Source organism: Rattus norvegicus, chromosome 1 (assembly GCF_021556685.1).
Source record: "Rattus norvegicus strain SHRSP/BbbUtx chromosome 1, alternate assembly SHRSP_T2T, whole genome shotgun sequence".
Lineage (NCBI taxonomy): Eukaryota > Metazoa > Chordata > Mammalia > Rodentia > Muridae > Rattus > Rattus norvegicus.
The window spans coordinates 22,470,444-22,493,866 of record NC_141534.1 but is presented as its reverse complement, the minus strand read 5'-3'; the positions used below and the strand labels follow the sequence as shown (position 1 = coordinate 22,493,866).

The 23,423-nt window shown below is 43.2% G+C and overlaps 1 protein-coding gene across 6 annotated transcripts in view; it reads left to right on the top strand.

The window, feature by feature from the left end:
• Stx7 (syntaxin 7) overlaps positions 1-23,423 on the top strand; it is a 107,314-nt gene that overhangs the window by 48,084 nt on the left and 35,807 nt on the right. For 2 of the 6 annotated variants that reach the window (XM_087586298.1, XM_087586296.1), the window contains exon 4: positions 17,757-17,966. The gene's annotated coding sequence lies outside the window, so the exon portion shown is untranslated. 6 annotated transcript variants of the gene reach the window in all.

The following is a 23,423-nucleotide window of genomic DNA, read 5'->3' as shown; positions in this document are numbered from 1 at the left end:
GTCTGTCTGTGCACTGCCTTGCTCCCGCCAGCAGGACGATGGGCTAAGCCTCTAAACTGTCGCAAGCCCCAATTAAATGTTTCTCTTAGTAAGAAGTGCTGTGGTTACAGAGTCTCTTCACAACAATACAACGACTACAACACCTACCATATGACCCAGCCATTCCACTCCATATCCTGCACAGAGACATTCGCATATCTGAGGAGAATGCTGTTCTATGTACCATAGCAAGGAAACGTTACCAACTTAGATGTCTGTCAACAAATGGATGGAAAAAGAAAACTTAGTACATATATAAGATAGCATCTTATTCATCTCTAAAGAAAAACGTGATCAGAATAGTCCAGGAAAACAGATGAACTTAGAATGGCTATTATTACAGGGGGTCACACAACCTCAGAAAGAGAAAACGAGCTTGTTTTCTCTCGTATGCAGATTCCAGCATATAGCACGAACACATATTTATGGAAACAAATTTAAGTGTGAGCATAGCATCACATTTACAATGGAGACCCCAAAGGGTGCTCTTGCTTAGGTGACTGGGCAGGACGGGAAGCAGGCGAAAGGACACAGGAGTTGTGAAAAATAACAGAACACTAACTGATTTTCTAGTTCCAACTCTGGAGTGTTTGGGGGTTTTTGTGTGTGTGTGTTTTCTTTTTATAGTTGATGGTGAACATGTAAAACCCCGAGGGAAGCCCCAGGGCTTCAGAATGACCATTCTAACAGCGCAGTGTGATATTTTTATTTGTGATATTTGTGAGTTTGTTGCAGTATGATTTTCACTAGAAAAGAAAAAAGTGGTTTTTTTTAAAGGGAATAAAATAGAACCATGTATCCAGGCACTATTTTTTCGCTTCTGAGGAAAATCCTCTAGTAACTTAGAAATAGTGCACACAACGACAGTACAAACTCTAGCTAAAAGTAGGAGTGAGTTAAGACATGAGCCTTTGTTTACTAGCTGTAAACTACTTAGTCTGTAATTTGCTGCCCCCTCGTGGACAACTTGAACAACTGTAAACTGATCAGAAGGAAAGGAAAGCAAGAGAAACCTGGGCTATTTCTTTCAAAGGACCCTCCCGTCTCTGCCTCATCTGTGGGGGACAAAGAAAACTTCAGCTCTGGCAAGATGGACTCCAGGGTGAGAACAGAGAGGATCTAAGGGAGACTCCATATTGCGTCTTGGTTTCCAGGAACAGCTTTTCTTCCCACATCCTGTGTGTTTGTGTATGTCAAACTACAGCCATTGTACCCATACCTCCGGGCACCATTAGAAAACATCTTTAAAACAAATAAGACCTCTTCTCCGCCCTTACCCTGGAACAAAGCACATCAAAAGTGTGCCAGATATCACATTGAAACACCCACAGTCATAAAATAAAAATAATTAACATTCAATAATATTAATGAACTACAGACTAATGTCATTGAACACGAAATGACTCTCCCTTCACCTGCTGTGCCCAGAGAATGACCCTCTCAGGAACACTAGCGTCTTGAGCTAAAGCACTTCCAGGCTACTCTCCAGCTGAAGTGTACCAGTCCACAGCTCTAAGATTCTCTCCCTTCCAAGCCACCCCTCCAGAAAAATCAGCTAAGTGTTTGAAACTATTATCTTCATTGGAACCACTTAGTCTTCATTAAAGGTCCTGTTTCTCCTGGTGCTCTGTAGACATCTCCCTCTTGAACCTAAACTGGATCTTGAATAGGCTTTTCTAAACAACCTTTTCACAGGAGCCTGGCCTGGTTATAAAGGAGAAGTCTCAACAAGGACTGAGGAAAGTCAAGGTAACGTCCACTCTTCTCAGACAGGCTTGCTAAGCACCTTACAGTGCTAACAACGAAGGCAACAGCTCCAGGAAGTCCATAGTCTACTTAGGGAGGGGCCAAGTAAACAGTAGTAATGTTGGGAGGGACTAGAGAGCAGCAGGGCACCCTGGGAGGGGGAGAGGCTGGCCTTAGAGAGAGCCTGAAGGCTTTCAAATGCCTCCTTCTAAGAGACTCCAGAGTGAACTGTAACAAAACACATTCATTTTCTAATCTGTGTGACACCACCCCACACCCCCACACCCCCCCCGCATAGCCCTAGAAGTCTCTGAGCACGTCTTTGTCACTTTCATACGACAAAATGTACATTTATACTTTCTTGGTTGTTTGGGGGATTTTCACTGTTGCTGGATGGTCGTTCACAGTCATGAGCGAGTTTGTAACTGTTATCAGAGTTGACTCCGTAATGCCAGTCACCTCTCTGCTCTTGGGATATAAGGGTCCACACGGAGAATTGTGCTTGACAATGTGAGGGGCCATGAGAGCTACAGATGGAAACAGAGTATTTAAAAAGGAAAGGAAAAATTTATGGAAAGAAAAAGAAAGACTCTCAAGGAACCAGAGAAAGTATGTTTCTAAATTGCCACCTTCATGTTTTAGTGATTCTGCTGCTGCTGTCATTTTCTCCTCTCCCCCTCCCCCTCTCCCCTCACCCCTCCTCCCCTCCCCCTCTCCCCCTCCCCTCCTCTTCCCTTCTCTCCCCTTCTTCTTCTCTCCTCTCTCTCCTGCTGTGTCTGTCACTTCCCCCTTCTCTTTTTGTGTCTGATTAGTAAATACTTCCTGCGGTCCCTCCTGAAGCAGCACTAACACTGGCGCATGGGGTTGTATCTTGCCTATCAGTCTAGAAGTCAGGAAGTTTTGAGAAAAACTGGAGCCATCTGTTCACGAGCAGAAATAGCAGAAATATCCAAGTGCAGTTTCAATTGGCAATCTCCTAACCTTTAAGTTGTGTGTTAGCCGATTAGCACAGGCAGTCAGCCCTCCAGTTAAAAAATATTTAACGCTTTAAATTGTGTTTATAAGAAGATAAAGAGAGGGAGGGGATACGTTCTATGGAGGTGTGGTGAGGTATTGGGGAAGGGGGTGTCTCGGTGGGTCCATGCTGAGGCATCCCTTCCTTCTGAGGGACCCGTCATGCGAAGGTATAGTATAGAATAGAGTTTATTCAGGGCATAGGGAGGGGAGTTGAGAAGGTAGTAGAGACAGAAAGGCAGAGAGAATGCGAGAGAGCAGAGCGGGAGAGCCAGAGAGCGAGAGAGAGCAGGAGAAGGGGGCGGGGAGGCATGAGAACTGGAGAGGGAGGGGGAAGGGAATGGGGAGAGAGAGCAGGAGCATGAAGACAAGAACAAGAGAGAGCTGAGGGGCGAACAGCCCCTTTTATAGTGATTCAGGCACGCCTGCCTGTTGCCAGGTAACCGTGGGGCGGAGCTTAGACAGAATGCGAATATATATAATAAACTCAAGGTGGATCTGGGAAGAATCTTTGCTACGAGGACACAAACTGGGTTTTCATGACCACCCTAGTAGCTCACAGCCTTCAGCTCCTGTTCCCGAAGATCTGATGTCGTCTTCTGGCCGTAGCGGGCTCTGCACACATGCAGCACACAGACATGCATGCAGAAAAAAAGCACTTTATACATAGGTAAAAAATAAGTAACACTGGAAAAACACTAATGAGCATAGAATAAATCCACTTCACTTCAAATGGACTCTCCCTTCGATTTCTGTGACCAGAGAGTGATCCTATCAGGACCACCGTCATCCGGAGCCATTTCCGGGTCACTTGCTGGCTAAAGTCCACCAGCCATTCTCTCAGAGTCCACATGGTTCATTTGCTTTCAAATGGACAGACTTAATTTTCTTTGTGTATCTCATTTAAAGGGAAAAAAGAGAAAGTTCAAGAAAAAATTAACAATGTGGATGATTACAAGTGTATTCTTCCAGATTTTGACTCCCTGCCCCACTCCATGTGTATGTGTGTGAATATCTGTTTTTCTTTTTTTATAATAAAACCATAATACCCTGGTAATAATAGCCATTCTCCTGAATTAATTATATTGGAGAGTGCCACAAGTCACTGAGGTGATCCTCACAGAAAACCTGAAATATCTTTGTCTCTATTTCCCAAGAGAGGAAACAAAAGCATCAGGAGAGTGAATGTATTGACCAAACCCTCCTTTGTGAATTCCAGAGCTGTTTGAACCAGGCAGTCCAGCTCAGCGAGCATTCTGTTATCTACAGTTTTGTGTTGTTATCTGTGACAGTGGCCAGTTGTCATTCCATTCTAAAATATGTGGAAACACCCTTTAGAATCCCTATCAACAGAGTTCTACACTGTTACAAATGTCATGAGGTTTATTTTGTTTTACTTTTTTACTTTTATTTATATGGGGGGGGGGGCTTTGTGTGGAGCCCAAAGGACAATGTTCTAGACTAAGTTCTCTCCTATGGTGCGAGTTCTGGGATCAAAGTTAGATAGCCAGGCTTGGTGGAAGGATTTCCCTCAGGTCCTGTTGGCTATTAAAAGCACGTGACATGTCATTTCAGCATGCTTTGCCAACTAGGGCTGGGCTGAGGACACAGTGGACCTCAGCTATAACTTTTATACACTTGCAGAAAGGCTAGACTTATCGCAGGGCTATAGTACCATACGACAGCTGGTCTCCAGTACCTACCCCTTGTCAATACAAATTTCACTCTTTATCATATGGCTGTTTCTGGCCTGTTTTGCCTGGGACCCATGACCCCTGCCCCCAAAACAGTAGTGTTTAAGAACCTCTGTCCTACTGTATTTTATGTTCTGGAAAAGACAGTTCCTGTAGGGCAGAGGCAGTGTTCCCCATCTTTTCCTATAATTATACTTGGTACAAAGAAAATGCCCCACCCTCCCACGCACACTCCATTTACAGTTAGCCCAACTTCAACTTCAGCTCTCCGCTAATCAACAAGAACAAAACTCAGATTAATAAAACTCAGTGGAGACTTTGTTCTCCAAGTTCTAAATTTCTGACTAGTGGCCTCGGCCAGCTAACAGAGCTTTCTGAGAACAGGAAGGCCCCAGGGTTAAGCATTATCTGATCAGTTACTGCCATTCATCCCACTTTTCCACACCCAGTCTTCTCTGGCCCTGTCCCAACCCTGCCGTAATAATTTCTGGGTTGCTTACTAAATTCTGATTTGTTGTTATTTATTATAGCACAAGAACTTCTGTTTGTTTGTTTTTCTCCTGTAGTGCATTTCTTGTCATTCAAACATAATTACCGGCTACTCTTTGTCCCCTCCCGTACAGTGTCTAAGGTTCCATGGCCCATGTGCTCATTCCCAGATGCCTCCACGATTTCACCTCTTTATTCCCAGCATATTTCAGTCATGTGAGACATTAATTACCTTAACCCTGGGGACCTCATGACTTCCACTACACCGAGTGGTCACATGAAGTCACTGTCATGGGACTTAGCAGCCCAGTTACAGTTTTAAACACACACATCTCATCCACAAGAGGCTATGGCTTCTCTCCTTGTTTCTATGGAATCAACCAGTTAGGGTCCTCCTTTGGATCTGACATATATATAATATATATATATATGTATGTATGTATATATGAGATATATAATATATTATATATAAGTACACATTATATATATGACACACATATGTATATATGTCATATGTGTGTATATGTCTATATGTATACATACCATATACATATATTTATACACATATCATATTATAAATTATATATCACATAATGTACATATGAGATATATACACACATATATGTACATGACATCGTACATACATTATATATATATATATATCGTAATTAAAACTACAGTGCTGGAGAAATTCAGAGAATAAGAAAAGTTAGTAAAGATTCCATTTTTAATCTTTTTGTTAACTGAAACATCTTGTTATCTACTAATTTCCAGGACTAAAGCCCCAAGGGTACTTTGATTTCACAAGCATCAAGCATCAAGGACAGGAAGGAACACAACAGTAAACACCTCCTTGCCCCCTCCCCCATTCTCATATCCCTCTGCATTTTGCCTCCAGTTTGGTGATTTAATAACCCTAACCTGGATACCCCAGGTGGCTGATTGTGGATCTTGGGGGGTCCAGCCATTGGGTGTCCTTCCCCTCCATTCTGGCCCCTGTCCCCTTCACCTGTTCCTCTTCCCCAGGGAGTACTGTAAAATCTTAGCATGCCAGTTTTCTTAGTCTCTTATGTTTGAGAAAGGTGCACTAAAACTTCTCTGGGTTGTCTATTTCAGATTTTGGTAATTTTTTCTAGAGAAGCACTTAAATTGTCTTTTTCTGAAGACTAAAGTGAGAGAAGAATTTAGGAAAATGCTCAGAGGAGAGTGGGGCCAGGGAAAGTTGGATATTAGAAAAAGAAAACAAAACAATAGAAACAAAACAGCTAAGAAAGCATCCTCAGGCCTGGGCAGAGGTGTGAGTGGGTAAAGGGGTTTGCTGCACAGTGTGGAGATCTCAGTTCAGAACTACAGCACCCACATAAAAAGCCATCCACAGCTATGTGCCCCTTAACCCCAGATTTGGGGACATAGAGACACATGGATCACCCCACCCCACCCCAGGGTTCACTGGTCAGCCAGGATAGCTCAAATGGTGACCACCAGATTAAGTGAGACACTGTCTCAAAAAATAAAGTGAAGATCAATTGAAAAAGACACGTGGATACTAACCTCTATCTTCTACACACACCCTCATGGGAGGGCACACCACAATATACACCCGCTACACATACACACACACACACACACACACACACACACACACACACACAGAGAGAGAGAGAGAGAGAGAGACAGAGAGAGAGAGACAGAGAGAGACAGAGAGAGACAGAGACAGAGAGACAGAGAGAGACAGGCAGAGAGAGAGAGAGGGAGGGAGGGAAAGACAGAGAGAGACAGAGAGAGAGAGAGAGACAGAGACAGAGAGAGAGGCAGAGAGAGACAGAGAGACAGAGACAGAGAGAGAGCAAGAGAGAGACAGAGAGAGCAAGAGAGAGAAAGAGAGAGACAGAGAGAGAGAGAAAGAAAGAGAAAGACAGAGAGAGAGACAGAGACAGAGAGAGACAGAGAGAGAGAGAGAGAGAGAGAGAGAGAGAGAGAGAGAGAGAGAGAGAGAGAGAGAGGGAGGGAGAGAACCCTCGCACGGAATCCAGGTACAGCTGGAGACTAGTTTTGGCCAAAGCCCACAGAGATGCTCTGAAGCATGAACAGGGAATTAGCGCTACTGTAAGCCCAGGATCTGTTATCAACCAATTCAGATACAGAGAATAATTCACTAGAAGACTTAGAATTCTTGAGTGTAAATTCACTTTGTAAAACAGATTCAAAACATGATAGATCAAGAAGGGAAGTGAACAGAATCACTTATGACCAGAAACAACAACACTCTACACTTGGTAACTGAAGAAACAAGTAATCAGAAAATCAGTTAAATCCCCCACATAGTATCAACCAAGGCCAAAGTAGAGTGGGCAGTGGGACGTTAAGATATGGACTCTGACTGTGGTAGCTATTCTTGGAGGGAAAAAAAACTCTCCAGTTGCTGGTTTTGCACTTTCACATCTGTTTATTTTACGGGATGTAAGGGTTTTGCCTGCATTCATGTCTGTGTACCATGGGAATGTCTTGTGCCCTCAGAGGTCAGAAGGAAGCATCAGGTGCCTTGGAAGTGAAGTTACCGATGATTTTGAGCTGCCATATGAGTGCTGAGATCTGAGCCTGGGTCTTCTGTAAGAGTAGTAAGTGTTTTCAACCACTGAGCCATCTCTCCAGACCCTGTTTGGCTTGGTTTGGTTTGGTTGCTTATTTAATTAAAAGACAAGATCATAACAAATTCTGCTTTCAAGAAACCTTTGAGAGAAACTTAAATATGCAGGGAGTCAATTTTAGGCCAAATTCATTTCAATTTAACATTTCCCGAAGTCATTAAGGATCAGTTACCATGGTAATTAAAGGGAATCTGGTTGTTGTATCATTAGCAACTATTGCATGAGATGTCTTTTAGTATCTGTAAGAGAACACAAAGTGATTGTGCCAGACTTGTAAATGTGAGGTTCCCCCTGTGTCATGTCTGCACATCCATGAGGTTCCCCCTGTGTCATGTCTGCACATCCGTGAGGTTCCCCTGTGTCATGTGTTCACATCCGTGAGGTTCCTCCTGTGTCATGTCTACACATCCATGAGGTTCCCCCTGTGTCATGTCTGCACATCCATGAGGTTCCCCCTGTGTCATGTCTGCACATCCATGGGGTTCCCCCTGTGTCATGTGTGCACATCCGTGAGGTTCCCCCTGTGTCATGTCTGCACATCCATGAGGTTCCCCCTGTGTCACGTCTGCACATCTGTGAGGTTCCCCCTGTGTCATGTGTACACATCCGTAAGGCTCCCCCTGTGTCATGTGTGTGCATCCCTGAGGCTCCCCCTGTGTCATGTCTGCACACCCATGAGGTTCCCCCTGTGTCATGTGTGCACATCCGTGAGGTTTCTTCTCTTTTTGTCTTTGTCACCTGAAGGAGACAATACAATGTGCAGGAAGAAATCTAAAGTGGGTTATAAACTTGATTCTACACAAAAAACTAAGACATAAGCAGATCATATAAGGACTGTATATAGCCTGTCTATAGGCTGTATATAGACCGTATATAGACTATATAAAGCCTATATTGACTGTATCTAGACTGTATAAAGATTGTATATAGATTGTATATAGACTGCTTAAATGGAGTACATAAAACAAACCCATTTCCCCTTAAATAACCCAAAAAAATTAATGATCTTTAAAACTTAAAATACCTATTGGGTTTTTTAAAGAACAATATATGAAAATAGCAAAGAACTAAGGCTTGCTAAACAGCCCTAAGATCGTTAAAGCTCTTGTTTCAAAATAAATGGAGATAAGCTTTTTGAAAGTATAAGTTTTTTATAAGCACATATTGTAATTTAATAGTAGAAATAAAAATACTGTTTTTTGGTTTTAATTTTTTTTGTTTGAGTTTTGATTTCTTTGAGACAGGGTTTCTCTGCGTAGGCTGCCTTGGAACTCACTTTTAGAAGAGGCAGGCCTTGAACGCAGAGATCTACCTGTCTCTGTCTCCCATGTGCTAGGATTAAAGATGTGAGCCACCATGGCTGGCTTTTCATAAATTCTCAATGAAATTCAAGCAAAGAAAATAAGAAAAAATAAATGAAGACCAAGTGGAGCCAACAGACAACAACCAGAAAGGTGTAATTCAGACCCATCGGTGACTTTACCGGAGGAGGTGGTCTGTATCTGCTAATTAAAAGATAAGGGTTTTCTTGACAGAAGTCAAAAAAAGACTACACTCTCTACAGACTGCTTACTCTAAACGTGAAAATGCTAACACTGAAGAAACAGATTAAGACAGACCTCAGCCAAGAGAAAGCTGAAGTGGCCAAAATAAATGTCAAGGGAACCTAGGATAGCCTACATACGGGGCCATGGCCATAATAATAAAAGAGCAGATCATCAGAAGTATGCCATGTGGGCATACATATAGTGTTTGTCCTTTGAAACCTGTGAGGTAAATTCTGACTGACACAGGAGGAAAAGTAGAGAAAATCTGCAGTTAGTTGGGGACTTTGACCCTTGTTTCTTAGGAATTGATGAGAGGAGAGGGTAGAAGACTCAATAAACTCCTCGAATACTTGAACCATCTGATGTTTGTAAACCACTCCTTTTGAAGACAACTGCTTTTAAAAGTTTTATTTGTGTGTGTGTGTGTGTGTGTGTGTGTGTGTGTGTGTGTGCGTGCGCGCGCACGCGCGCGCGCCATTCAATCCCTCTTTCCCATTTCTAGATAATTAATCAAATGAAAAACATACCACTTGTTACTAAAAAAAATTATATTCTGGTATTTATGGACATTTTATTTATAACAACCATAAACTACAAGCAGCCTTTTGGTAATAATAATAAGCTGTATCATACCCAGCCAGCTAGCCAAAAGAGAACACAATATTGATTCCCACAACAATGTGGAAACATCTTCAGTGCATTATGCTAAGTGAAACAAGACACTCTACAGGTGAGCTCTTGTGCTCCAGTTTTGTATTGGTGTCAGTGGTGAGGGGACAGAGCGACAGCTCTGCTCTCGCACCCTGGGCAACCTCAGGAGGAACTTTAATCTCTTAGGGATCTTGACTCAAGCCAAACTAGGATCTGTGGCTTCGATACAGAAAAACATTTCTCGCTAGCTAGTTTGAGACTCAGTTGAAGAGTTCTAGTAAGAATATGAAGAAAGGAGCTTAGGCGAGGAGAAAAACTCACCTGAGAGCGTGCGTGTGGGCTTCTGTCAGAAATCACACAGTAAGACACACACTAGTGCGGGTACCGGTTCCTGTAGGAGCTTCGAGATTCTCTGTCTTCATATGTCATCACTTGTGAGCCTCAGCGGTGGTGGTGGTTGGGAGGGCTGGTTCTCAAGCGACATCTGAAAAGGTACTATAACAAAGCCCCGCCCCCTTCCCTAATACATGAGATCTGTGAGGTGGATCCAGAGACTTCTTGTATGGAATTATAATCTGATAAACTAAACCCAGAAACTACTAGTGTTGCACATGGGATCATCTTCCTGTAAACAGTGTTTCTGGTGAGATTCCTAGAAAGCAGTGTGTTAACTGCTGGGAAGGGAGAGAGATCTTGTGTCGCTGTTGACCGCTGTATGCTTGCCTCATTGCTGGTAAGTTCAACCTGGTTCCCGTGTAAGAGTTCCTTATTCTCCTCAAGTCCCCATAGAGTGTCTTGTCTTTCTATCCTGCCTCATCAGGAACAGAAGACATCATACCGCCCAGGTTAGAGGAGCAGGCATATTCGTTTAAAGGGAAAGAAAGTCTTTAGGGCAATGGAAATGTTCTAAACCATACTGAAAGATGTATTGCATGCTTGTCAAAAATCCGTTTAATTATTATATATTATTATATATACAATAACTAGATATTTATTCAAATAACAAAAAGAAGAAAATCAGCCTCTTTGAAAATAAACCAGTGCCTCAAGAAGGAATACAAACCCACAACAAACAAAAGAACCACATTGCAGGGGTTGGGGATTTAGCTCAGCGGTAGAGTACTTGCCTAGCAAGCACAAGGCCCTGGGTTCGGTCCCCAGCTCCGAAAAAAAAAAAAACCGATTGGCATAAGCTTCTGGGCACAGATACAGAGAAAATAGATGAAATTATAAATAAGCGTGCATAGAGGAGTTTACAGAACATATTTGTTTCTTAGCTTTATCTATGTCCAAGAGAGCCCATTACATTAACAGTGGGCTCTCTGATCTTGATATCTAAACACTTTTTAATAATAAGAAAGAACAGACCTGTTATTAAAATGAACAGGTATAGAGTTGGAATGGAAATAAAAGTGGAAGGTAAGCCTGGAGCATCTTGTCCCAACAAATGTGAAGTAAAACTAGAAGACCTGCCAGATGGACAGAGTAGCCAACCGCAGAGAACTCTGAGTGGGCTGCGAGGGATATCAAGCTCAGGCAATAAAGTGCTTTCCACGAAAGCAGGAGGAACTGAGTTCAAGTCTTCAGCACCTGTGTAGAAGGGCAGGTGTCACTGCAGGCCATGCTTGTCCTCAGCACTGAGCCTCCATGGATGAGGAGGACCCATGGAACGTTCTGGTAACCATGCTATCTGGATCAAGGTGCTGTAGGCTCAATAAGAAACTGTCTCAAAACATTAGGTGCAGAGCAATCAAGAAAGACACCCATGAATGGCTTCTCTCTCCACACAGTTTCACATATATGTGCATGCACAATGTAGCCCCATGAACATGTACACACACACACACACACACACACACACACACACACACACACACAAATCCAAAGTGATGGAACAATGAAGGGACAATCGAATTAAAAGGACAAAGAATAAACTAAAGATCCACTAACTCACGTTGATACACATAGATGACCAAGAAATAAATCTGTGAGTAGTGACAAAGTCCCCCTTACATAAGAATAGACAGAAATAGGAAGCCTGCTCTAGGAAAATAATCACGAGAGTCCGACTGAATGTTGCTCAAAATTCACTGACAAATTTTAATTGATTTACAAAAAGTTAAGGAAATCTAAAATATGTGCATGTCTCAAAGTATTTCTCCCCAAAGATTAATTACCTAATGTTGCAGTTTCAGAATAGTCCCATAAACTTTGTTACTCTTGTTTGCAGTGGTGTTTGAGACATTGTTTAACTATGTACTCCAGGCTGGTGTCAAACTCACAGTAATTCTCCTGCCTCCCAGGTACTGAGATTTCATCTATATACCCAGGCCATAAGCTTAATGAGCTTTCTTTTTAAATCTGGAGTTCAAATCTATTCTTCTTGAATGTAAAGAAGGCATGGGATCCTGCTATAGTGTTATATGGAAATGAAACTGGTCTTTTGCCCTTGGGGGGACTCAGACAGCACCTCAGCCTAGAGACTGAAGCCGCCGTCGCCAACAATGGGCCGTGCCCATGTCCTGTCCCACCTGAGGTGACATACCATGAAGAGAAGGCCACTTCCTCTGTGGCTTGCTTTCCAGACGCCTCTGATCCTGCCCATCTGCATAGCTCATCAGTGAGGTGTGTATTATGCAGAACTCATGACTTAAAAAGTATCAAGGCCATGCAACAGAAAACAGAGATAGTCACAGATAGGAGGAGACGACAAAGGAAACGCTGTCAAAACACAGTTTGGATTCCTGGGGTTGGTTCCCAGAAGAAACAGCCATTAGCATAACTGTTTATCTGCAGCCAGCAGTTTAATTGATGCTACAGTACAGAGATTCACTGCTTATGTTCAACAAATGTCATACAAGTTGTTACCTTAAGCACCTGAATGAGCTTCATATACAAATTCTGCAGGATCTTTGGGAAGTCTTCCAAACATCTTTCTAGATCATGTATTTATTGAGCATGTGTGCATCGTGCAAACACGTAGAGTTCAGAAGGCATGGAGTCACTTCTCTTCTTGGTTTTTTTTTTGTTTTGTTTTGTTTTGTTTTTTGTTTTGTTGTTTTTTCAATTCGGAACTGAGGACCAAACCCAGGGCCTTGCGCTTCCTAGGCAAGCCCTCTACCACTGAGCTAAATCCCCAACCCCTGTCACTTCTCTTCTTGCACCAGGTGAAAACTGGGGATTGAACTTACATTGCCAGGCTTGAGGGCAAATGCCTTTACTTACGAAACCTTCTCCCTGCCCCTGGTCAGTCAATCAGTCAGTCCATCCGTCCATCTGTCTGTCTGTCTGTCTGCTAATTGATTGCAAAGCCTCACTCTATAGCTTATTCTGGTCTCTAGCTTTCTATGTAGGTCAAGTTGGTCTCAAATTCACAGCAATCTTGCCCCACCTCCCGAGTTCTGGGATTTCGGGCATGAGCTATTATGCTCAACTTGCAACTTTCCTACGTCTAAGATTATGCTAAAATTAAAAAGAAAGCACACACACATTAAAATGAGGAAGTAAGAACAGCAGATGATAGTTAAAGATAACTCCGTGAGCCGAAGTACAGAAATAAGAAAACCTCCAGTGTGTGGTCGGTCATGCTGTTGCCAGGAGGGAGGTACGAGCAGAGATTGAAGTTCCTTAAAGCAATGTATTGTAGAACATGGAAAGCCGGGAACTGAAGCTTGTGCTCCTTAGATGCAACGTGACTCAACGATGTATCTTCTGAACTGAGGTACTTTTAAGAGTGAATGGGTGGTTCAACAGACAGGATACTGGGAACAAAATAATAAAGTAGGACTCTCAGAAGCAAAGCAGACATGATCAACTCTGTTCTGTAAGCATAAGAAGCTTGGACATAATTTTGGAAGTTTACCACGATAAAAAGTTTAGACTTAATTTTGAAAGCAGTGTTTTCTGTAATGCATACTTGAAAACTGTTTTAAGTGTTTCTATTGCTGTGATAAAGCACTATTACCAAAAGCAGGTTGGCAAAGAAAGGGTTTAATTTATCTCATAACTTTTACTCTATAATCCAGGGAGGTCAGGGCAGGGATTCAAGGCAGGAACTTGGAGGCAGAAACTGAAGCAGAGACCATGGAGTGATGCTGTGTCCTGGCTTTCTCCTCATGGCTTTCTCATCCTGCATCTTAATACAATCTAGTAGCACCAGTCCGTGTGGGGCAGTACACACAGTGAGCTCTTCCTTCCCCAGGCCAATCACTGACCAAGGAAATGCGCCCCCAGGCTTGCCCTCAATCCAGTCTGATGGGGGCACTTTCTCAACTGATGTTTCTTTTGCCCAAACTACTGTAGCTTTATCTAAAAATGACATAAAGCTAGCCAGCGTAAATGTTTCTCAAATATTAAATGCAAAAGTGTTGATAATGGAATGTTTTCAGAAACGTTGGATCAAACAAAGCCACACCTGCTTCTTTACTGAGCCACTTTTCATGGTCTCTGATTTATGAATATGCAATGTGCCCTTTCATCTTCAAAATGTCATGTGTTGCTCAAGCATTTCTCTGTAGACCAATTCCCAGCTTCCTTCACCTAAAGTTCCACCCTCTCACTGCTGAGCATTTCCATCTTGAAGTAGCTTACTTTGGGGTTTAGGAAATCGACGATCATGGAGGGCTGGTTTCAGGGTCAGGTTTCCAGCATGTGAGTATGTGCTGTGGTGACAAGAAAATGGAACAGAACTGAATTGGTCACCTTCATTGCTACCGAAGTAGACAGGGAACAGACAATGAGGGACAAAAAGAAAAAGAATTGTGGAAACTGTTTGAAAACTAATGATAAAAAAAATGGGTGGTTTGCTGTGTCTCCTAAGATTTCTGTGTTATAGATGGGAGTTCCCAGTTCAGACAAGTCATGGCTAATGTCAACTATCAACTTATCGAAATTTAGAATCACCTTGTAATAGGCCTTTGAGCATGCCTGTGGGAGATTGTCTTGGTTTGATTAACTGAGGTGGGAAGACCTGTCCACTGTGGGTAACACCATTCCCTAAGCAGAAATCCTGGACTAGAGAGGAGAAAGTGAGGAGGGCACAGACATTTGTCAGTCCCTACCACTTGACTGTAAACTAATGGTTGTCTTGTGTTCTTGATGGTGCTATTTCCTTGTCATGATAGTTTGTAACTCAAAAGTGTGGGTCAAAACAAATTGCTTTTGCCAGAGTATTCATAGAGCCAAGGAAAAGTAATTAAGACAATATGCTAATCTTGCTTGAAAGAGACCTTAGGAGTTACCTGTGATTAGGAAAGATCAAAAGGGCATTAGCAGCTTTGTATGAAGATTGCTGTCTTGACGAGCGCTTCTTTAATCCTCAAAATGTCATATGTTTTATATTAAGTATAAAAATAGTCATAGTGAAATACATTCAGAAACGTTGGATCAAATAAAGGCAGGCTCATTTCTTTACTGAGCCATTAAATAGATGCTAAGTAATAAAATGTAGTACCACAATTTTCAGGAATTCCTTTGGGATCCATTTGCTCTCTGAGCCTCTAAGCTTAGCAGAGTATTATACTTAATTTTTCTCTTTGAAGTAAAATGACTAGGAAAGAATCCAATTATTATGGTTTAAAAAAATGGCAACTTGGGGCAAGCTCAAAATTTGGAATTCCCAGCTTTTGTCCCTGTATAGCCAGTGACTAGTAGGGCAACTCAGAGGTCTTTGAGTCTCAGTGTCCTCTCTATGGACCTGTATTGTATCCTTCCTTCTACCCAGTCCAGGATTCTAGCAAAAGTAATAGGGAAGGGCGGATGGAAAGCATGTTAGATATCAGTTCCATTTCACAAATCCTCTCTTTGGCTCTCCATACCCAGTTGTTGTACAAGTCTTCTTGAATATTTGTCACCTTAACCTCACCTCTTCTCTGTCTTATTTACTTTAGTGCAGCCCTTCAACATCTCCAGTCTTGATGAAGTTCTTTAGCGAGGTCCGCTACTGTTGCATGGTGGGCGTGGTATTGTTACATGGTGGGCGTGGTATTGTTACATTATGGGCGTGGTATTGTTACATTATGGGCGTGGTATTGTTACATTTTTGGCATGCTACTGTTACATTTTAAGCATACTATTGTTACATTATAAGCATACTATTGTTACATGATTGCCTTTCTTCTCTGTAGTATTTCCCTTTAATTTTCCTTACTTCTCCCAGACTTTCCTTTGTGGCAGGAAGTGAACAGCACTTCTTACCTTTCATCAAAATCTTGTAGTAGCTCAACCCCCACCACTCACTTAACGTGAGACAGGAGCAATTTGCTTTAAGGATCTCGTTTGCATTCCTAGCATCTTGACTTTTTAAAAAATATGTATTTATTATATATAAGTACACTGTATCTGTCTTCAGACACTCCAGAACATCAGATCTCATTATAGATGGTCTTCAGCCACCATGTGGTTGCTGGGATTTGAACTCGGGTCCTCTGGAAGTCAATGCTCTTAACCACTGAGCCATCTCTCCAGCCCTTGTCTTTTGAGTCCATGCACGATGCTTCATCCGAATAAAGTAAACATTTACACGTATTATACACACTAAAGTCAACATGCCCACTCCTTCCTTGGCAGAAAGGTCCCTTTCCATGTTGTCTTCCAATAAAACTTTATATAACTTTCCAAAATTTTTGTTCCTGTTTTCACTTCAAAATTTATTGCTGGCACTACAGTAAGGCACTCATCTTTTGCGTTAGCGCCGTGCTCTGTATAAATCTCATCACAGTGTGTGCTCTCCCGGAAAGAGCACCACTGCCAGCTAGGAAACCACCGGACTCTACTCAACCATGAAGTCTGTACTACAAGGCCTAATAGTCGCTGCATTACAGACTCTTAGCAGTTAGCAGCTGTCTGGATTCGGTGGCACGAAGGACTTCAGAGTTTTGGGCAGGACACTCAAGCCTTTGCTATTCTTTTTTTTTTTTTTCTTTTTTTTCTTTTTTTTCGGAGCTGGGGACAGAACCCAGGGCCTTGCGCTTGCTAGGCAAGCGCTCTACCACTGAGCTAAATCCCCAACCCAGCCTTTGCTATTCTTAATTATGTATGGGGCCTGGAAGTGTTTTGTGTTTCAGGTTCCTGAATCTGTATTATGAGGAAACAACTAGACTTTCTAAAAAGACTCTGTAGCTTTAACAGCTAACATGACTTTTTATTGCAGAGGTTTTTGCCTTGTGATTTTTAAAAATATAACAAGTTTGACAAAAGGATTGATTTCAAAGAAAAACCTGAATTTCCTCTGTATCTTAGGAAACATATAATGTCACTATGATGGGCTAATATTTCTATAAGTTCACAGTGGAGACGACAGGTAGAACTCAGGGGTGGATCAACTACCTGAAATGTGAGGCCTTGGGTTTGATCCCTAGTACCTCCAAACAGAACCACAAACAACCTGGGACAGGCCTGTACTCTGAACGATGAGGAAAGAGGGTTGCAAGTTCAAGGCCTACCTGGGCTACACAGTGAGTTCAAGGTTAGTCTGGGCAACCTATAGAGACTTTGTTTCAAAACCAAAAACCTCTGGTGATACAGGACACAGGGAAGGCATGGGCTTCTCATGGTCAATGACCTTGGTTCAGTTTCCAGTGCCGGAAAAAAGCAGCAAAACCCTACAGTTCACAATGGCTCTAGCTGTATCACATCACACTTTAAATGGACGCACATCCTTTGACCAGTGTGCTTAGTCCACTGTGGATCCTACTTGGAAGATGCGGTGTTTGAGTCAGACTTAAATCACCGATGTATGCTTGCATGTGTAAAACCAACCAACGTACAGTTTGCTCTGCGGTTCTGACTCACAATAGTCTGGAACTACCACCACTACCACCCCACCCCCACCCCCTACCCCCACCCCCAGCCTCCACCTGAATTCGACTGCACTTTTGGTATCATGCGTTTTCATATTCTTTCCAGAAATAACACTGTCTTAATTACAGGCAAAGGCCAAGGCAAGATCGTCTAATTAATTTGGAAAAGTATTTCTTTTACCTGAACCACTGATGTTTCTCATCTGAGAGTCACATGTTTAAAGAGTTATTGTTGGAACAGTCTGTGCTCTTAAAGCCTGGGAAAACCGCATCCTGTATTTCAAGGACGAAAGACCCATCATGAGCCAAGAAACACCCTTACCAAGTGGGCATCGGGAGGTGAGTCTTCATTTATTCTTTGCGTGGGCTTAGCTAGGATTGCCTTGACATTTTTGCAGTGACATTTTAAAATGGAGTTGTCAAGTCTGCCACAGAGCTGAGGGTTAGGAAACAGGACCTTCAGGAGCTGAGGGTGCACCCTCAATCCAGGAAGGATGGCGCCACCGAATAAAGAACGCAGCTCTCCTCTATTGGATTTCTTCCTCTTTTCTTGCATGTAGACATCACTTTGTCACCCATCAAAGCTTGGTTCCCTAGGAATTTTGCCAGTCCCTCCAAGCTTCAGCTGTCACTGGCCAATGGGAGAGACGCGAGCCCCGCCTCCTTCTTCCTGGGGCTTTGGCCCTGCGCATGCGCATTGGGAGTGCTTGCGCCACCGCCCATTCGCTGAGACTGGCTGCGCAGGGCCGTGGGCCCTCGGTGACAGCAGCTGGAGGTGACAGAGGAAGCCAACGAGGTCAGGGTAAGAGGAGACTGCAGAGGCGGGGGCGCGGAAGGGACACTCCAGAACCACTGCTCGCCGGTGGTTGGTTTGGGGTGCGCAGAGCGGGGCTCCCTAGGGCGCAGGGCCAGCGCCTTCCTCTCGGGCTCCCACGCCCCGAGGCGGACTCGGGAACGAGCACCCAAGCGCGCGGCAATGGAGCCTCGGGGACCTGACCTGCCGCCAGATCCTGGCAGGCAACAACCGTGTTTTCATTTTCTGTCAACTTCCCCTCCAGAAAGACAGAAAGGGAAACGCGATGGGCCCTGGTCATCCGGCCACAGGTTCGTTCTGTGGCCCAGAGCATTTGCTTGCTTGGCTGTTGGCCCTACTCACACAAGCTAACTTTCTCTGACCTACCTTGTGCACGTCTTTAATTGATTTACCCACCAAGACCCTTAACAAAGTATTTTGAGAATTCCCATATGTGTTTTGTAGGTTAAATTCAGACAAAAGAGAGAGGGGGAGAGGGAGAGGGAGGGGGAGGAGAAAAGAAGAAAGAATGAGAGAGAAAAAATGTTGGGAGAGGATGCTTTATAGTCAAATGGTAATTTTTTCCTTATAGTTTTTAAAAATTATGCTTGAATTTTATATGCATATATTATTTTTGGTTGCTTTAGATCTCGTATTCTGTTAGGAATTATTATTTACAAGTTTTCCACAATCAGGAAAAAAAAGGAAGTAACTGTGGAACACTGGTTTGGTCCGGTTGAAGGTAGGCATTCCTTTAGGTGTACCTGAGCTGTGCTGTGCAGAGATTGATAAAACTGTTAAATTGTATCGAGGTGGGGATGGGCCTTCGGATTTGCAAGCTGCTTTGGAAGTTGGCCCTGGGCTTGTGACTTGCTAAGAATAAGGCTGTAGTTTCCCAGCGTCTGGGGAAGTTAATATAACACAGTATTAACTCATTGACCTCTGGGTGCTTTCCCTTCAGCGAGCTCACTTTTTATGCTGCTCCCGATTAGCAGTCATTTCTAATTCTGATTAGGATCCCAAATGCATCCATATGGTGCTGGTGGAAAATTTTGAATAATGTTGAACTATATGCCACTAAATGGTGTGTGCACAAAACCCTGGTTCAGTCCCCAGTACTGCAAGGTAATATTTCTGCAGTGTCTGATAGTCCTACTAGGTAAAACTCCCACCCTTTAGTCTGAGTGAATTTTGCTCTGGTTCAGTGTAACTCGAAATATTAATGTGTGAAACTGGAGAAAAAGAATGCTTGGTGAATTAACTGAAAGCAGACAGTGTAGCACAATGGTTGGATCCATGAAGGAGCTGGGTGAAGACGCACTTGAGTAGTTCGTGGATGAATCCTCATCTGAGAGTTGGAGCACCCTCGTGTTCATTGATTGGGTCCTATGACTCCTCTCCTGCTTGTGTCAGGACTTGAGAACAAAGTGTGAGTGGTCCAACCTCCTGAGGATGATGCATGGCTCGAAGTAGAAGTTACACTGACAGAGCCGTAGTGGAGACTGCTCATTTCAGATCCGGCGTCTCTGGTGTGTGATAACACCTTGCAGGGAGAAAGAACTAGGTGGGCGGGTGTCATGGGAAGGGTCATCTAGAGACAGAAAAGGGACACCAGAAAAGCCCAGGTGGCAATAAACCTGAAACAGTGTTTTAGAAATGTTAATATTTACTCTCAGGCTGGGCATGTGTTCTTGGGATATGGGTACACTTGTTGATTCACACTTCAGACACTTATTCAAGACCAAGTACTAGGGACTAGACTTTGTCCAAGATTTATACTCCCCGTACAGCACTCACCACACACACACACACAAATACAAACCCAGGGGAGTAAAGGGGGAGGAAGCTCATAGTTTTATGCTGGTACTCATGATTTAAAAAGCGAAACTGGCCATTCGATTTCAACAGGCTACATTTCAGGCCAGTTCTCTGCTCAGCGGAAGCCTTTAAGAGTCTACGATGGTATGTCCAGGAGTAACTCCGGGGTAGTGTTTTACATTCAAGAATCTATAACGAAATCCCCTTCGCTTGTTTTTAGATTGTACTTTCGACACGATCTTGAGACAGCCCTTACCGTGGGTGTTACAGTTTGGCCCCCGCCTCTCCTCTTTCACCTCAGTGTTTGTATATCTTCATAAAAAGATAATTACTGAGAAGTTGAGTTGAACGCTGGCCAATTGAGCTTTCTGCGGGGAGAGAAGTGAATATGTGAGCTGTTCCAGCCACTGGCTACTGGCCCCATCTAGTTTCCAAGCACTTGAAAGGTAGCCTGGGTGGCTTTCATCTACCTTAATTCACTTTAACAGTGCCTGTCAGTAGCAGCTGGTCTGCAGGAAGTGCAGGTGCGCGGTGAAGAGCTACATAATTATTTTGAGCGAAAGGAATTCCAAATAGGTTTTCAACACAGAATAATTTTGGGCATTGCAGCTCAGGCTACGTCCTGCAGATGGTTATAGAGCACAGGCACTTTACAAACACAGAATCAATCAGCTCACTTGGAAAAATAGACCTCAGAGTCATCTATCGATAATTATTCATGAATTTATATGTTTATTTTTTTTTCCAGCAAAGTTAGCCATTGTCCCACTTAACTTGTCTTACATCTAAAGAGCCAACTTGTCTCTTTTAAAATGTCACCATAGCCGAACAGGACAGAAAGGGAGAGTACTGCTCAGTGGTGTTACCACCGTCCAAGTTTGTTTCCTTGTTGTAAAGAAACTACCCCCGGGCCGCAGAAACGTGTCAAGCGTGGTCGTGTAGTTGACCTGGTCCACCTGTGCTAAGTTGTTCTACAGAAAGCACTAGGGTTTAGTCTAGCGTTTGCGACAATATGAGCTCCCAGATTTACTGTGAGAGTTTAAGTCTTTTGCTCATCTCAGCGATGCCTCTGTTTCTTTGTAAAAAAAAAAAAAAAAAAACCAAACCAAAACAAAAACTACAAGAGTAGTTATGCCTACTACAGAGGCTTTCGAGATTGAGAGAAACAATCATAAAAGGCACCATGTGCAGGAAATAATTCAGCCCTTTCTCCGATTCCTGATCCCTCATCACTCAAGACAGGACCGTGGTGGTCATCTCCTTACCCTTTCTCTGGTCAGTTACGCACAGATGAGGAGGGGAAGCCCTTAGAGTGAGTGAAGCCCACTTTTCTCACCACCAGCCACGTTCTCCAGTTTGCTTGACTACAGGGAATAGAACAGCAGGTTGTGATTGTGACTGTCTGACTTAAATTATGGAAAGGAAAAAAATCCCTTTAAAAGAAAACACTGACAAAGTTTGCACTGTATGCGTGTGAATTTTGCGAGGTAAGAGAAAGCTGGAAGGCTTTGCAGGAATGAACCGGATCCTGACATTAGTCTCTCTGTGTGTGGGGAGTGTAGGTTTCAGGGGAGTTTGTGGCCATATGCCTCTGATGAGAGCCCCATAGGTGCAGGAGCACATCAGACCTGTCCTCTGTGTATAGGAGAAAAGCACTTGCTCCCATTATCTTATTTTGATCCTGGCAGGAGGCCCAGATGCTAAGTATCTCGCCCAAGGTAGAGCTTTTCTGGTTGCCACTTATCCTAGCAACTGAACAAGCAGGTGATGAGTGCTAGTAACTTCAAAGAATGGGGGGCAGAGGGGGGAGAGAGAGAGAGAGAGAGAGAGAGAGAGAGAGAGAGAGAGAGAGAGAGAGAGAGACTGAGACTGAATATTAAAGGTGCCTTCTGTAGGTAGGGATGTGAGACTTATTTGTACCCATGGTTACAGGAAGGAGTTATTCACAGGGTGTCTATGTTGACTGTAAACCAAGGGTCTTTTTGGAAGCTTGACTGACTGACAGAAAGATGCCCCTGAGCTGACAGAAATTGTCTTTATCCATTAAGAACAATATTATATGTCAATAAAAGGCATTGAGGTACTCACACAGCTCCTACAAGGATCTTGAAAATACATGGAGAAGAAACAAGTCAGTCACAGAGAAAACACACACACACACACACACACACACACACACACACACATATCATGATCCCACTCATGTGAAACATCCAAAATAGAAAACCATTCAGGTGGATTAATGGTTCCAATGGCTGAAAGGTTGGGGACAAACAAAAGATGAAAAATGATGGGAAGGAACTTTCTTCTCGGAGTAATATGCATTATAAAAGTCACACCATTGTCACAGACCTTTGTTAACACATTAAAGACCATCGAATCATATGACTTGAATGGCTGCAGTTGTATGGTATATGAATTGTATTTTAAAAATATCTTTATTACGATATAATTCACAGGATGGGGCTAGCAAGAAGGCTCAGCAGGTAAGGGTCCTTGTTGCTCAGCCTGATGACCTGAGGTTATCTCCAGGACGCACATGGTGGGAGGGGAGAACCAGCTCTTAAAGTTGTTCTTTGATCTTGACACACTCACAGTAGCATGTGTACACACACACACACTGAATGCTCAAATATTTAAAGATACAGTTGGTTCGTAGTCTGCATACAGTGTCGTCAGGGTAATTGGCTCTCCAGGCCTCAGCTGATCTTGAACTCGAGGTCCTTGTGCTTTAGTGACTCCCGTGCTGGGGTTGCAGGTATAGAACACCACACCTAGATTTTTCCTGGGAGGGAGTTTATTCCTGCTACACTGTCATTGGGGGCCCAGCTTTAGTTAACTCTTTGACTTGGCTTTTAATTAAGTTGGTTGACTCTGTATCCTCGACCTGGTGCGTGTAGATCGAGGAGTGCAAGTGGAGGAGATCCTAGAGCTCCCGAGACTGTCTGCTGTCCAGGCATAACAGAGCCAGCTGTCCCAGCTCAGCTGCTGTGTTTCTTCCCAGTGTCCCTCTGCCTCCCCTACACTTGGCTCCTTGTTTGTAGATTCAGCCCAACATTGCATCAAAAATGTCATTTAATTATATCAGCGTAGCACATACATGCATGTTTCACTTTTTAGCATGTTCTCTAAGCAGGGCAGTGTAGCAGCTGTGTGTATAGCCTGAGACCTGAGCATAATCAGAT